We start from the raw sequence: 15,665 nt of genomic DNA on the forward strand, positions 1-15,665 counted from the left end.
AAACAGGGAACAAATTCAGAAATCAAAGGTGTAAAGGGGCTTGGAAGTCCTTCTGCAGGATTCCCTAAAGGTTAACATGCAGGTTGAGTTGATGGTAAGGAAAGCAAATGCAATGCAGCATTCATTTCAAGAGGACTAGATTATAAAAGTAAGGATATAATGTTGAGGCTTTAAATAGCATTGGTCAGACCACACTTGGAATATGGTGAGCAGTTATCTCACTATATCTTAGAAAGTATGTGCAGGAATTGGAGAGTCCAGAGAAGGTTCACAAGAATAATCCCAGGAATCAAAGGGTTAATGTATGAGGACTGTTTGATTGCTCTGGGCCTGTACTTGCTGGAGTTCAGAAGAATGAGGGGAGTTCTCATTGAATCTTATCAAATACTGAAAAGCGTAAATAGACTGGATATTGAGAGGATGTTTCCTATAGTGGGGAAGTCTAGGACCAGAGGGCACTGCCTCAGAAAAGGATTTCTTTAGCCAGATGGTGGTGAATCTGTGCATTTCATTGCCACAGATGGCTGCGAAAGCCAAATCATAGAGTATATTTAAAGTGCAGTTTCTAGGTTCTTGATTAGTAAGAGTGTCAAAGGTTATGGGGAGACAGCAGAGAAAGGGTTTCAGAGGAATAATAAAAAAAGCCATGATGGAATGGCAGAGCAGATTTGATGGGCAGAATGGCCTAATTCTGCTCCTATGTCTTATGGTCTCATCCTGTCCAGCACCGGGGACTTATCTTCCTAATAGTCTTCAAAAGTTGCAGCACCTCCTCTTACTAGGAAGTTAATCTTCCTTCAGTTAACTCTCAACCAACTAGCATGTAATTCTTTTTAAAAGCAAGACTGAGAAAGTAGAACATTTAAAATGGTAACAGTTGTTATGGGAAGGTCATTATTAACCAATTTGATCAATTTGTTGTGGGGGTAATTTTTTTTATAAAAAAGGTCATTGTGAGCAGAGCATCATGGATTTTAATGAGGCTTTTGACAAGGACCCACAGAAGGACAAAGAGGAAATGCTGTAACTGTATGCACTCCTCTTAATCCAAACAGGAGTAGAACTTAAGAAAAATGAATAGGAGGAGCTTGACTAGTCTATAGTCTAATTAAAGTAAATTTCCCTTTGCAGTGAGGTCAAAAACCAGAAGACACTGATTTCAATCTAGATCAAGGGTTCCCAAACTTTTTTCTGCTATTAACTGAGGGGTTCGTGGAGCCCAGGTTGGGAACCCCTGATCTAGAGGGTGCTATGGGTTTGAAACACACTGCCCGACAAGTAGTAGAAGCCTCCATCACGCTCAAACAGCACAGGTTACCTACTGTGTGACCTGAACTCTGACCTTACACAAATTCTCCCATACATTTCAAGGCATTTTCAAGCTACTGCTAATAAAAACAATAATAATATGATATTATTTCATGGTATTAGTAACAGCAGATAGTATATATGCCAATATTTTAATTATGGATAGTGCTAGAGTAACTATTCAGAGAATGAAAAGATTATAGCACATGTATATAGATCGATATAGCCGGCTGGTGGCGTAGTGGCATCAGCACCGGACCTTGGAGCGAAGGCTCCTGAGTTTGAATCCAGCCGGCTCCCGCGCACGCTTTCCATCCCCGCTGGGTTGAGTATCGAGCTAGCAACTTGACCTCGTAAAAAAGAAATTGCCTGCCACAGAAATATCAACAGCAAAAAGTTGATGGCCTATGCTCTCTCACGAGATGAAAGGTAATTTCTCTCTTCTCTTCTCTACATAGATCGATAAGAACAGATTGCTAAAGAAAAGTAACTTTTCTGACTTATAGGAACTTGACTTACAGATAGTTCTCAGGAACAGAATGCTAACAGAATCCAGATAAGTATATTGTACTGCCTATACCTAGATTTGTATCTGAAGAGTTGTGACCTAGTATTGGATGGTTGGATTAGGTGGGGCAACCCCCTTTCAACCAGTAGGTATTTGATGGAGCAAATAGGCATATAATTGTCCAGCCCAGGGTCAAACTGTCTAATTCTAGAGAGCATGCATTTAAGGCGAGAGGTGGAAGTGTTCAATGGAGATGTGCGAGGCTGTTTTTTCCCACATAGAGACTGGAATACACTACCAGGGATGGTGGAAAAGGTAGATGTGAAAGAAGCTCTTAGATAGGCAGATGAATATGGAGGGGTAATGGACCATTTATGGTCAGAAGGGCTTCAATATCGCTGGCTTGGCTTAATTAGTTTGGTACAGCATCATTGACTAAATGGCCTGTTCTTGTGCTATACAGTTCTAGGCTTCTGTGTTGTAGGTTGTCTATGATTTAAATGGAGTAGAAGAATAGAGTTAGTGTTCGCACACACATCAATAAACTTGCAAATTTATATGTGGTACATGTGCCTTGTGCCGTGTATGACCGTGTTTTGCACCTATGCCCCGGAGGAATAATGTTTCATTTGGTTCTATTCATGGATATTCATCTATGGTTGAATGATAATTAAACTTGAACTTGAATATACCCACAATGGCCATAAAAACAAACAGAACTCGGGATTATGCACAGAAAATAGAAACAAACAAGTTGTAGCTGCCTCAGCGAAACATTTCCCCACAATGCTAGACCTCCCGTTTTTATCAAATATAAGCTCAATGTGGCTTGTTAATTGTTGTATTTTACTGCTACACATGTCATTCCCACAGGAGTTATCTTTTCTCCAGTATAAATTCCTAGTTGGATATCTAGGAATATCTAGGCTTCAGTTTGGTGTCTTTGAAATGCTTTTCAAACTCTTTTTGTGGAATGACTGAAACAACTAAACCAGTGTCCAATTCCAGTTTAACTAATTTGTCACTCACTGCTGGTGCAAGCCATATTGCGTGTCTATTGTTAGTTTTCACATTGTAAATCTCAAGGCAACTCAGTCCTGCATCACTGTTATCATAATCAGATTTTTCATCAATGGCTGCACACTGGTGCTCTTTTTCAAACTGCAACTTGACTTTTTATTTTTTTCTCTTCTCTGTGCAATCCATTTATTGTTGTCTGTCTGACATGCTCTTTGTATGTGACCTACTATGTTGCACTTTCTACAAGTTTCGCCTTTAAATCTACATTGGTCTGATATATGTGAACAAATGTCACAACGGTAACACAATTTGTTTGGCCAGGTTGACCTAGATGCTGCAATTTTGTTCACACTCCTTCATTTCTGACTGCACAGAGACTCAATTGTGTCTCTGTGTTTTCCATTGAAACAGCGATTTCAACTGCTCTTTTAAATGTGAGCTGTGCTTCAGTTAGGACCCATTTTTGAAAGTTTTCTTGTAAGATACCACAAACAAAACGTCCTCTCAGTGCATCATTAAGCCCATTACCGAACTGACAATGCTCAGACAATTGCTTCATTTCAGCCACATACACTGAAATGGATTCCCCTTCTTTTTGATTTGGTTTATGAAACCTAAAGTGTTCTGCAATCAACAATGGCTTTAGTTCTAAAAGTGTCTGTATTACTTTGACAATATCAGTAAAACTCATTCTGCTGGTTTGGTTGGAGCAGTCAAACATTGAAGCACATTCTATGCCTTTAAACTTAATGTACTTCGCAAGATTGGTAACACACACAAAATGCTAGAGGGACTCAGCAGGCCAGGCAGCATCTATCGAAAGGAGTACAGTCAACATTTCGGGCTGAAATGAGTCAAGTGCTGGGAAATGACATTAGCTTGAATATGCATCTTGGTTAGTATGGGCAAGTATGGGCTCGAGGGCCTTTTTCCGTGCTATACTCCATGTGTCAATTGGTTGTTGTGACGCATCTCGTCTGATAGTGCAGTGGGGAGAGCTTGTCGCTCTAGCACCACGAAAAGGAGAGCTGAATGCGTAAGTCTCTTCCTGGTGATACGTAGCCTCTCCAACAGCAAGCCTCAAGTAATGCCTCTTTGCTGATGACACACAGGAGAGACAAAGGCTTCAGGAGTAAATCCAGTCAGAAAATCTGGAGAGGAGCCTCTAAGGTGGCTGGACGCCACTGAACATCCTTCCGGCAACTCCTGAAGCCAAGCTGGTGCCAAACGTATTGCTTCGCTTTCCTTTGGACCACACTGGTGAAGCCAAGAGGGCGATCTTGACGACTGGGCATTACAGGAGCTCCACACCTTCCACCCAGGCTCAGGCTGTAGAGAGGTCACTCCAGTACCCCTATCCTTTGTCCTTCAAGGATGCCATCACCCCATAACTCGAAGGCAGGGGTTCCCATGCATTTTTATGCCATGGAGTAAGGGGTCCATGGATCCCTGGTTGGGAGCCCCTCCTCTAAGGGGAGATAAGTCATCTGTACTGTCTTATGTGAAAGAAAGGATATAACTTCGTTTTTCCTGGCATCCTTCAACCCTTTCTCGCCAATGAGGTACTTCATGAACTACAGTCCCTTTGTAGTATAAGAAACTAATTTGTTCACAGCAAGGCTCCATAAATAACAATATCGTTATCACTAGATTACTTTGTAGAAACTCAACTGCATTGAGTTTTTTTTTAGTATTATGAGACTTCATTTCTTTTTGTGTAAAATGCAAGCTATCCATTTCCAAGTTACATCAGGAAATTTCTGGCACAAGGCTTTACTTGTGTATTGCAGAGGAATGGGGACCATGAATGTGCAGTCCTGGGAAGTGAGACTGAAATACGTGCTGGGCAACTCTGGGGAATTGTGCAGTCGACAATCATTTACAGCTTAGTTACCTAATCCACACGTAATTATTAACAAGCATTTTTAGGTAAATTTATTTTAAGTACTGCTATTTGTAATTACCAACAATTTAGTCTAAGCTTATTCAAAATGAATGATGAGGAGAAAATCCCTGAGGAAACTGAACCTCAGATTTGTATATGGTGACATATCCGCACTTTGATAATAGCATTTACTTTGAACTTTGAATCACTTCCTCGATTGTGGAGATATGAGAAAAAAAAAGCTTTGTCTTCCTGTTTCTCTTTAGTTGAACACTACAGGGTTAAGATGACATTTTCCACAGCAGCTCACAGTAATTTATAGTTATAGTATAGCCTTCACAGATTAACGAATGCTGTTATTATTTTGGATTCCTGCAGCATATCTCAGTTTAAGGTCAATGGCAAACTCATAGTTGGAGGAACAATTGAGCTGGTGGATGACCTTGTTGTATAAGGTACATTCTAGGAAAATGTATTGGTTAATTAATACCAACCTTTCTTTCTATCTCATCCTAATGTGAAGATAAATCCATTATTAAGATTGCCGGGTATAGATACTGAGTATCCCTTATCCGAAATTCCACAATCTGAAAACCTCTGAAATCCAACATTTTTTTGAGCGCTGACATATCATCACAAGTTGCCCGAGTGTGGCCTCATTGTGGCAGTAGAGGAGACCGTAGACGGACATGTTGAAATCAGAATTGGAATGTGAAGTCGAATTGAAATGGGGAGCCGCTGAGCTATCCTGTCTTTTGTGGCGGACGGAGTGATGGGTTTTCTTTCCGTTTTTGCTTCAGATTCTTAGCATTTGGAGTTGTGCTCCTTGTTGCGCTTTGCACTATGTCGCAGCTGGGTCGTTGATCTGCAGCCGTACAAAACAAAGGAGGACGTGTACAGTTCTGGCAGCATCTGTAGGAAGAGGTGCAGTCGACGTTTCAGGCCGAGACCCTTCGTCAGATGCTGCCTGGCCTGCTGCGTTCACCAGCAACTTTGATGTGTGTTGCTTGAATTTCCAGCATCTGCAGAATTCCTGTTGTTTACGTGTACAGTTCTGGTTGCTGCACAACAGACGGAATGTGGCAGCAATAGAAAGCGTGCAGAAGAGTTTCACCAGGATGTTGCCCGGAATGGCGGGCCTCTACGTATAACAAGAGACAGGATAGGTTGGGTTTCTACTCACTGGAACATAGGAGGCTGAGGGGTGATCTTATAGGGGTTTATAAAATTATAAATGGCATAAATAGGATCTTCTTTGTCAGGGGAGGGGTGTCTGGAACGAGAGGGCAACAGTTTTGAGAGTTTCAAAAGAATCATATACATCAGTAGCTCTGGGCCTACAATTATCTTAATAGCTCATTACTTTAATTGGAAGTACTGTAATGCCATCAGGCATTTGGCATTCAAGTTCAGGCCCAACTTCTAAATTTCAGAGTTTTATCTGACACTACATCTCAATACTGTTTGACTCATATGTCAGCCTGCTGTTTATCAAGTACAGCTCAGCGTACAGCACAATCATCCCATCCAAATTCATCAGCAAGCTTCAAGACCTGGGCCTCTGCAACTGGACACTCAACTTCCTCATCACAGTCCTCAATCAGTGAGGATCTGGAACAACATTTCCTCCTTGCTGGTAATCAACACAGGTGCGCCTTGTCCTCCATCTCTACTCGTTATACGTGCAATGACTACGTGGCTCAGCACAGCTCCAGTGCCATCTTCAGTTTCGCTGACGACACTACTGGTGCTGGATGAATGACAGGGTGGTGCTGGATGAATCGCAGGGTGGTGCTGGATGAATGGCAGGGTGGTGCTGGATGAATGGCAGGGTGGTGCTGGATGAATCGCAGGGTGGTGCTGGATGAATGACAGGGTGGTGCTGGATGAATCGCAGGGTGGTGCTGGATGAATGACAGGGTGGTGCTGGATGAATCGCAGGGTGGTGCTGGATGAATGGCAGGGTGGTGCTGGATGAATGACAGGGTGGTGCTGGATGAATCGCAGGGTGGTGCTGGATGAATGGCAGGGTGGTGCTGGATGAATCGCAGGGTGGTGCTGGATGAATGACAGGGTGGTGCTGGATGAATCGCAGGGTGGTGCTGGATGAATGACAGGGTGGTGCTGGATGAATGGCAGGGTGGTGCTGGATGAATGGCAGGGTGGTGCTGGATGAATGACAGGGTGGTGCTGGATGAATGGCAGGGTGGTGCTGAGTCAGTTTACCGAAGAGAAGTAGTACAGTGGTGCCACAAAACCAATCTCTCGCTCAACGTCGGCAGAACTAAAGAGCTGATTGTTGACTTCAGAAAGAGTGCCAGTCCACATTGGGGAATCAGCGGTGGGTATTAACATATCAAATGCCCTGTTCTGGCCCCAACGCATAGATACAACTGTAAGGAAAAGTGTGCCAACATCTTTACTTTCTTAAGAGATTAAGGAGGTTTGGCTTGTCACCAAGCACTCTAACAAACTTCTATAAGTGTACTGTTGGAAGTTTCCTGATTGGTTGCATCATGTTCTGGTATGGCAATTTGAATGCACAGGAACATAACGCCGAGAGTGATGGACTCTGCCCAATAGCTCATGGGCACATCCCTCCCCATGATCAGCAGTATCTACTGGAGAGGAGAAATGTACCCATGAGTTATTGCCTCAAGGAGGCAACGTCTGTTATCGAAGATCCCCGCCGTCTGGGCCATGCCAACTTTTGCAGTTACCATCAAGCGAAAAGTACAGAAACCTGAAGTCCCACACCACGACATTCAAGACCAGCTACTTCCTTTCAACCACTTGGTTCTTAAACCAACCGGCAAAAACCTGATCGCAATTTTGATCACTTTGCACCAAAGCAAACTTTGCTTTGCTTTTGTTCTGTGTTCTTTCTCATAAATATTGTGAATAATTTATGTTTTTGATTTGTATTTTACTTGTGAATGTGGCATTTCTGATGCTATATGCCCATGATACTGCTGCATCTAGATTTTTCATTGCACCTGTGCACATAAGTATTTGTGCAAGTGACAATAAAGTTAACAGTCATTCCTGCCTGTGGCCATCAAACTTTACAACTCCTCCCTTGGAGGGTCAGACACCCTGAGCCAATAGGCTGGTCCTGGACATTTCCTGGCATAATTTACATATTACTATTTAACTATTTATGTTTTTATTACTATTTATTATTTATGGTGCAACTGTAACGAAAACCAATTTCCCCCAGGGATCAATAAAGTATGACTATGACTATGAACTGACTTTATAAGATACAGGAGAATAGTTGACTAATAAAATACCTTTTAAATGACAGATGAGGTAAGAAAGCAATTAGTTTCTACGTACCCAATTGCAGATAAGAAATTAGCTCTAGTCCTTTCAGCAATAAAATGTAACAGTATAGAGAGGGTTGACCAACCTATGTAAAATTAATGGATACATGTCCAATATATTAGATTCTCGATCTTTGTTACAATCTCAGAGTTTTGTAAAGCTACAAGGGTTACGGAGGCATGCAGGTGAGCCCACCGAGTGCTTGAAAAACAATGAGAATTTTTCATTACGGTACTAGGATCCAATGTAGGTCAACGAACAAGTGACAATGTACAAATGACATGTGCGAAGACGCATTGAACAGATGTTTGGGCGAGCTCAACGTTATGGAGAGTGACAGATGGGACATTGGAGAGGTGAGCATAGTAATCGTTTGCGAGGGTTTAAAATGGGGCGGATGGAAGTTTCCGCAGCTAAAAGCTGAGGCCGCTTTTGAAGTGGCTAATGTTACCAACGTGGACGTCGTTATTTTGATTTTTAGAACAGCCCCTTTTCTCCTTTAACGTCAGACAGTTGGCAGGAAGTCAGTAGCTGATGAACAGAGTGTATTGTCCTCTCGAACACCTTCCCAAAGCTGAATGTGCAAATCTATTTAAATATTTACCTTAGCTCTAAATTGAGAGATGCAACCAATGAAAATAACAGGTGTTTGAAATGTAGGAAGCACACACCTGGAAAACTCGAATTGGAGATGCCAGATCACAAAACCCATTGAAATACTGTACATGGCCTGTGCTTAATTCTGAAGAACGGTCATACAAATTACTTCTGCAAAATTAGCATGAGCAGTTCGGGTATCGCTCACACAATCTACACCGCTGACAGAAGCCGGGACTGCGGTTCCGGAGAGGGACAAGTCGGGGGAAAGGAGTGGGCGGGGTTAAATGCCACGGCGCTCCCATTGGCCACCGAGAATCGAATCAGATGACGTGTTCCCCGTGTTTCCGGGCTTCCCCCCTTTACAGGTTGGGGGTTACTAGCGGGCATTGACACTGCGTGGCTGGTCGTTGCAGTGTCGGACTCGGCGGCGTGTGGAGTGAAGAGAGGCAAGGTAAGGGGGCCTGGTGTGGGTGCACGGACTTTGGCTGTCTCCCTGTTGCAAGTAATGTAAATATATATTCATCTTAATAGCGTGGTGCAAGTTGAGAGGAGATAGCAGGTGGAAGGAGCTGCTTCGGTGCGTTTAGAGCAACGTACGCACGAGCGCCCCATGTGAGGTGTCTGTTGATGTTCACAGTGATGGAAAGCCGGTCAAGTTTAAGGAGAAATCTGATACACAGTTGGCAAATCTGCTTTATTTGAGCTTGATCTGGGTGGACTTGCTCACTCCGGCTCTGGAAGCCGCTTTCACTAATCTGTGGCCGCAGATACTCACATCGGGAACGGCGGCGGAGTGAGCTAATCCGAGCCACATTCTAAAGCAGAACCACTGTTACACTGCCCCCCCCCCAGTAACATAATCTCAGCAATGTCCTAAAGTGGAAGAGCCAGTCACCGGCTCCCCTACTGTGCAAGTGGTGATTAGAAGTAAGCAATGCAACCTTTTTTTTCTTGGGAATAGGCAGTTAAAACTTTAAATCTAGCTCTTAAAAAGTCTATCTTTAGCCTTTTCAAGACGCTGCTTTACCACTGAGTCAGGGGCTGATGAGCTCATTTGATATTTTGAGAACAGGTCATCGTTTCCCGTGTCTGGCAGATTTCGCAGTTGAAGGCTTCTAAAAGTAACTTTTGACTCAAAAAGGTTTAGTGATTGTGGTTTTTCCCACTCAATCGGTCAAAACACGTTTAAAATTTTCCTTAATGTTTTTGTTGGGATTATGATCTGTGTATGATTGTTGTTTCTAATTGTGTATAAAGCTGTTCTAAAAGGCAAATTCTTTTTTTCACTTAGTAAAAGTGATGGCTGTGTCAAAATTTAACAAAATGAACATTATCCATTAAAATCAGAGAATCTAGTCGCAGAGGAGACTATTCTGCTTTGTTTTACCCATTGTAGGGATGGTATCTTTCCAGAATAGTTGCCCCAGTTTAATCCTGCCCAAATTTTTCCCGCCAAAGTTTGCAATTTAGAGCCTAGAAGATGACGGGATTATCGGGGAGTACGTTTATGTAGGTCACACTATAATGTCGTGCTGACCTATATAAACCTACTCCACCATCAATCTCACCCTTTCCTCCCAAATAGCCCGCAACCCTCTATTCTTTTCTTGCATCCTCTTAAGTGCCTTTGTGGTATCAGCCTCTACCATTACCCTGAAGAATGCAATCCAGGCATTGACTACATATTGTGTTTTTTCTTAAAAAAAAGCATGTCTACCTCTGGACATCTCCCCTAAACTTTACTCCACTTGCCTGAAACAGATGTCCTCTGGTTTTGGCCATTGCTGCCCGATGAAATGGGTACCGGCTGTCTACTCTTTACATTTTGCAACATGCATGGTATTCTTTTTGAGGGATTTATGGAGTTGGACCTCAAGATCTCACCGTTCCTTCACCCTGCTGAGAATCTGCTATTTAACCTTGTATACCAATGGGTTCAAGTGTGATCTTCCAAAGTGTGTTTCTTTCTTATCCAATTTAGTTCACGATCCAAATTACTAATTGAATTATGAAGCATTTGGACTGAATGATATTCAAACAAGGACTCGTACTTCTCATTTTACTCTGTGGTTTGGTATAGATTTTTGACCATTATTGATAATGAAATACATACCTTTTGCCTTCTGACTATTCCTTCTGACACGCAGTCAAGAAAGAAGTGTTAGGATTAAAGTATTTGGCCCTTTTGAACTGCTGTGCCATTCATGAAAACTGTAGCTGATGTTCAACCTCAATGCTATTTTCCTGCACTAGCCATATGTCCCTTGATTGCCTGAATCTCCAAAATGCTCAGCTTGTTTTTACATCAACCCCATGACTGCATCCTTCTGAAGTACAGAATTCCAAAGAACTGCCATTCTCCATGTGATAAAATTTATCCTCCTCACAGTCCCTAGATTTCCTATGTCTTAATCTCAGAATGAGAATCAGAATAACACACACAAAGTGCTGGAGGAACTCAGCAGGCCAGGCAGTATCTATGGAAAAGGGTACAATTGACGTTTCTGGCCGAGGCTGTTCATCAGGATTTCGAGTAACTGCAGACTTTCTTTTGTTCATGAGAATCAAAATCACTTTATCGCCAATATGTGAAACAAACCAGAATTGATTGTGTTTCGGTGCCAAGCATACCATAACAGACAACACAATGAGCAACCATCTATTTACAAGGCAATAATGCAAACAGCCATGAGCAATCAACAATTAGCAGAATGGTCACATTCACAAATGTCAATAATCAAACTTAAAATAAATGTGAACAGAACAAGGAGAGGAGGAACGGCCATTTAGTGGATGTGCAGGGACATTTAGGGTGTTGGGAGTGTGTTTGTTGAGAAGTTGGATAGCTACAAGGAAGAAGCTTCAGAGATGATGTGTAGTTCTGGTGGTGATAGACTTCTAGCGCCTCCCTGATGGCAGTTTGGTGAATAGGTGATTGCTAGGGTGGATGGAGTCAGCAGTAATTTCTTAGCTTTTCATTCTGGTGATGAACAGGTCTTTTTAACGTCAGTAGCTGATAGCCAGTCATCTTTGCTAAGTGGGCCACTTACTGCAACCTGGGCTTGGATAGGCAGAAGTGGCGGGAAACCAAACGGTGATAAAGGAGGTCACAACACTGTCACAATAACGGCTGAGTAAGAATGCACCAGAGTACACCCTGAGATATTAAGTTTCCTAAGCTGGTGTAGGAAGAACAATTTCTGCTGGGCTTTCCGTGATGAGCATAATGTGCTGTCCCACTTCAATACATAGGTAATGGTAGTCACCAGGAATTTGAGACTCTTCAGAGTTTAACTTATTGCCTACTATGAAGAAAATGTTGGAAACTTGTGAAATGAAAGCAGTATGGAAAATTCTGAAAGCCCTGATGTGAGTTGTTAGCTTGGTTCCAGAAATGGTGGGATGGGTAGAACATGGGGCTACAGATGAAAGATTAAATCTAAGCTTTAGCACAGAAGGCAATAGACTCATCATTGCCTAGATTTTTCGCAGTTCAAAATAAATTTACTATCAAAGTACGTGTATGTCACCATATGTTACCTTGAGATTCATCTTCTTGCTGGCATTCACAGTAGAACAAAGAAATAAAATAGAATCAATGAAAAACTAAACACCACAGACTAACAAGCAGCTAAGGTGCAAACAAAGACAATCTGTGCAAATATAGTAATGATAATAATTAAATAATACTGAGAACATAAGCTACAGAGACCTTGTAAGTGAGTCCATAGATTGTGGAATCAGTTCAGTGTTGAATGACGTTATCCACGCCGGTTCAAGAGCCTGCTGGTTGAATAGTAGCAACTGTTCCTGAACCTGATGGTGTGGGACCAAAGACTGCTATACCTCATTCCCTATGGCAGCAGTAAGAAAGCGCATGGCCTGGATGCTGAGGGGTCCTTGATGATGGGTGCTGCTTTCCTATGGCAGAGCTCCTTGCAGATGTGCTCAGTGATGATGAGGGCTTTTCCTGTGAAGGACAGTGCTATATCCACTACTTTTTTTTTGTAGGCTTTTCCATTCTTGGACCTTGTTGTTTCTAGTTTGGATACTCTCCAGTGCATCTATAGAGGTTTGTCAAATCTGCGCAGACTTCTAAGAAAGTCGAGGCACTGTTGTGCCTTTTTTTTTGTAATGGCATTTATGTGCTGGTTCTAGGACTCCCTTCAAGTTCCCTGGTTAAGATGTAAGCTGCCAACATTCATGATTGGGGACTAAAGAATAAAAGGATGGAGAAAGACAGCTGATTCTCTTCACCATTGATAAGTTAGAAGGATTCTAAAGAATACTTAATAAAACTTGTTCTAAAACTACATGCTACACTTGTCGCAGAATTTTGTCAGTGTCCAATTCAATTGCTTCATATTGCCGGTATTTCCTATGCCATCTTTGGGTTTCCTGCAATATACTCTTGTAGCTCAAATTACTTTAAAGTAATATTTATAGTAAAAGGTGTGGTTGTAATTGTAATTTGTTGGCAATTGTAATTACCACAGCAACCAATGTAATTATAAATGCATGATTCACAGAACTTGAGGAAATTTTGATGGTCTTGACTTCAGATTCAACAGTTGCTGACTGATTGGAATAATCTGTTTCTAAGCATCTAATACCCTTAAGTCATATAGTATGATAAAAAATGCATCTTCTAGCACTTGCCTTTTGGCCATTTAGTCTTTTAATTTGTGGACTTTTTTGTTTTTCTGACCATTTTGATATACCTGAGAAAGGAATTTTAGCCGTTTGTCTTGTTTTTCTAGCCTAACTCAATTCTTTTTGAACAACTTGAACTTTGCCTCAGTTAGCAAAGACACCAGTATTTTCATAGGAACCCAGTTCAACGATCTGACTTGAGGTGACTCGTTTACGATGACTGATGATTGGGCAAGTGCATGCCTTTTAATTTAATGAAACTGGCATATTGACTTTGTAAACAACTTGTGTACTTTAATATTGTGAAGCTTCACGAGGTGCAGCATGTATTTGTTTATGTGTGATTCAAGTGTTGGCCTGTCAAAATTTTCCTCTTCCCTTGCATGCCATCCACCCATTTATACAACTACTAGATGACTAGCTCTGTTACTCTTAGCAATCTTTTCTCGAAAGCAGCTTGTACTTTCTTGCTGTCTTCCCCTTCTTCCTTCTTCTGAATTGCATAGTTGTGACTTCTTAAGCAGGACTTGGCTGACAGATGTGCTGTCTTTAAGGAAGGTTTGCGTTTCCTACTAACACTTGACAATTCCTGCAAAGTGAGCAGAGATCGGAGCTCATGAAATTACCATTCAATGTTACCTGGTTTCATGCCATCACAAGCATGCCAGACCAGTGCATGATAGTGTAACAGTTGGTTCAATTGCTTTACAGTGCCAGCGATCACCGATCTGGTTTCGATTCCCACCACTGTCTGTAAGTCCTCCTTCTGACCTGGTTTCCTTCCACGTCCCAAAGAATGTAGTGAGTTGTGGGCATCCTGTGTTGGCACTGGAAGCGTGGCAACACTTGCAGGCTGCCCCCTAGCTCAATCCTCAGACTGCGTTGGTTATTGCCACAAGAAAAGATACATTCTACTATAGGCTTCTATGTGCACCTGACAAATAAAGCTAATCTTAATATAATCTGGCCATTAACTAGCTTGACGAGTCAAGAGTGGCTCTGTAGCAAATTGCGTTTTGAGAGCAGCTCTTAAATTTAAATGTTAAAGTAAAATTTTGGCATTTACAATATAATCCAAATGTAAGCCAATAGATTTACAATGCGACATGTTCCTGAGTTGTTGCTTGCCAAAGTTATAGTATCAAGGACAGCTGATACTGAATCTCGAGTTGGGTTGTTCAAGGCTGGTAGAAGCTGGTTAGTTGGTCTCTCACTACGGATGAAAGGTTTTCCATTCAAACCAAAATGTACCTTTTAAATGTATGCCTCAACTACGGAGTTTAAGGTATAGTTACTGCAATGGTCTGAGTTAAGTAGAGTCTTCTGTATGTCTGCTTTTGGAGCTGTATAGGAAATGTATTGGGTTATATCTGGTGAAAATGTAGGTGCGGCAATCACTTGCATGTTTTTGCCAAATACTATTGTCTTTTGAGTGAATTCTACTCTTTGCTCAGCAATGTTAATGGTATAAGGGTCAAAGTCAAGTTTATTGTTGTATTCACAAATAAATGTATGCACAGGTGCAATGAAAACTAACTTGCCGCAGCATTACTGTGCTCAGGTGGACTCGGTACAGTTTCTGAGCCAGAATAAGAGAAAGTGCCTCAAAGCAGAGACCAACTAAAAGCAGAACACTTTTATAAAAAGAAACAAAGAGGAGGATCTGGGAGCCAGTGCTCCGTTAGTTCCTTGGCACAGCAGATTGTTTGCAACCCTTTTCCTGGAACATATTTAAAAAAAAAAAATTGGCTGGAGCTACCCTGAAAACATTGAGTTAGTTTTAGCATAAACTACTTTAATCAGTTTTTAAATTGTAGCACGGAACTAATTGGCTATGTCCATGTGCCACACTGCTGATTATGGCATTTATTGTGAATCCAGTAAACCAACATATCTTTGTTTCAGCTCTTTCCTATCTTCTTTAAAATAAATAAATAAAAACCCACTTCTCCTGAGAAATGGTGATTGTCAATATCTAGTAGTTATCATAAAACATAAATGACAAAATGGTAGTTCCAGTCAATAGGGTTCATTTAAGGTTTGCAGATGAAATGGCCCTATTGTTCATGAATAGTTAAATCTGGGGAGAACTTGAAGTGATTTCCTTGTGTGTAACCTAGTAAGTTGTCTGCCTCTCAAGATTTTCCAACTTAGAAAATCTTCAAGAGGTGTTTCCTCAAGGAGGTGACATTTATCATTAAAGGCCCTTGCCACCTGGGACTTGCCATCTTTACATTACTGCATTGAGGAAGGAGGTACAGTACAGGAACCTGAAGACCCACACTGAATATTTTGGGAACAGCTTCTTTCCCTCTGCCATCTAAACAGTTCACGAAGCTACTTTTCATAAATTAATCTTTTGTG

At 41.6% G+C, this 15,665-nt stretch overlaps 1 protein-coding gene across 3 annotated transcripts in view; it reads left to right on the forward strand.

Moving 5' to 3' along the window:
* The first annotated feature begins 8,986 nt into the window (after positions 1–8,986).
* The window catches only part of LOC134353104 (long-chain-fatty-acid--CoA ligase 4-like), a 92,946-nt gene continuing 86,267 nt past the window's right edge, over positions 8,987–15,665 (forward strand). For all 3 annotated transcript variants that reach the window (XM_063061012.1, XM_063061015.1, XM_063061017.1), the window contains exon 1: positions 8,987–9,099. The gene's annotated coding sequence lies outside the window, so the exon portion shown is untranslated. The remainder of the gene's footprint in view (positions 9,100–15,665) is intronic.

Source organism: Mobula hypostoma, chromosome 10, assembly GCF_963921235.1.
Source record: "Mobula hypostoma chromosome 10, sMobHyp1.1, whole genome shotgun sequence".
Taxonomy (NCBI): domain Eukaryota; kingdom Metazoa; phylum Chordata; class Chondrichthyes; order Myliobatiformes; family Myliobatidae; genus Mobula; species Mobula hypostoma.